Source organism: Lycium ferocissimum, chromosome 1 (assembly GCF_029784015.1).
Source record: "Lycium ferocissimum isolate CSIRO_LF1 chromosome 1, AGI_CSIRO_Lferr_CH_V1, whole genome shotgun sequence".
In the NCBI taxonomy this organism is placed as follows: domain Eukaryota; kingdom Viridiplantae; phylum Streptophyta; class Magnoliopsida; order Solanales; family Solanaceae; genus Lycium; species Lycium ferocissimum.
In genome coordinates, this window is record NC_081342.1 from 10,570,711 (window position 1) to 10,571,920 (window position 1,210).

Consider the following 1,210-nt stretch of genomic DNA (forward strand, 5'->3'; position numbering starts at 1 on the left):
ATATAAGTAAAAAGATTGCGAATTTTTATTTAAAAAGTGACAAAATAATGAATAAAATAATTGCAATTTGAGAAACTATATAACCAATTAACATTAATAAGAACAAATTTTTGAAATAAAAGAAAAGTATATGGTCAAAAAATTAATTTGATGTGTAACTATATAACATAAACTTTAGTAGAATTTAAATTAAATTTTTAAAGAAAATACATTTATGATGTGAGACTACACGATAATATTTTCACAAATTGATATAAATGATAAAGTACTTATTAATAATATATCATTGTAATTATGAAAGAAGAAGCAGTAAATATTATATATGTAACAACTTTTATTTGCTATCATCGAGATAAATTACGCATTTGAATTATGTACGAAACTTTCTAATTTTATTTACATGCAGATAGTAAATAAGAAATGATTGATCTTGAGAGAATAATGTATAATGACTGTTTGATTATGTTGTATAAAATACAATTCAATCTAAGAAGCAAATATATATCTTTGCAAACCTAATAAATTTATAGCATTAAGCAATAGTAAAAAGCAGATAAAATGTTAGATTCTTAGTGCTTTACAACTTAAGAAGTGAATGTTCTTATAATTAAAAAATAATAAGTTATGTTACTTTATTAAATTATACCACTAAAGTTTTGGTCAGGGCCATGAGTAGAATGTAAAGATTTAATGAAGCAAACTTTGAGATGAAACGAAATCAAATAATTTCATGTACATATTTTTTCGGAATGAAATATTTAAATCTTTTAATATTATGTTTGTCGTTAGCTCATATTAGACCTATTCGCACGGGCATGAACATCAAGTTCTCCATAAAACTGAAATATTATCACGAATTATTAAAATGATCATAAGCAACGTGTCAATCATGGAAACAAGGGGCATTATTGTCTACTCAATAATATTCACATATCGCTAGTCTGAATTGGAAGTCATGCTGGGTCCCAGTTTCCTTCTAGCATCAGCTATCAAAATTCACTCGTTGTCATCTGATGGTCAGCAAACATTTTTAATTTCGCATTCTTGTCCTTATCTTCTTCTACCCCGCTACCTTAATTCCTATAATGCCCACTTTTCCTCCCCATTTCAAAGGCCCCTCTGTGTACTCATCGTTTCATAAAACCAAAGTAAAAAAAAAAAAAATTTCAGTGATATTTAATTTTCATTTTTCTCTTCTTTTTAGTTTTTT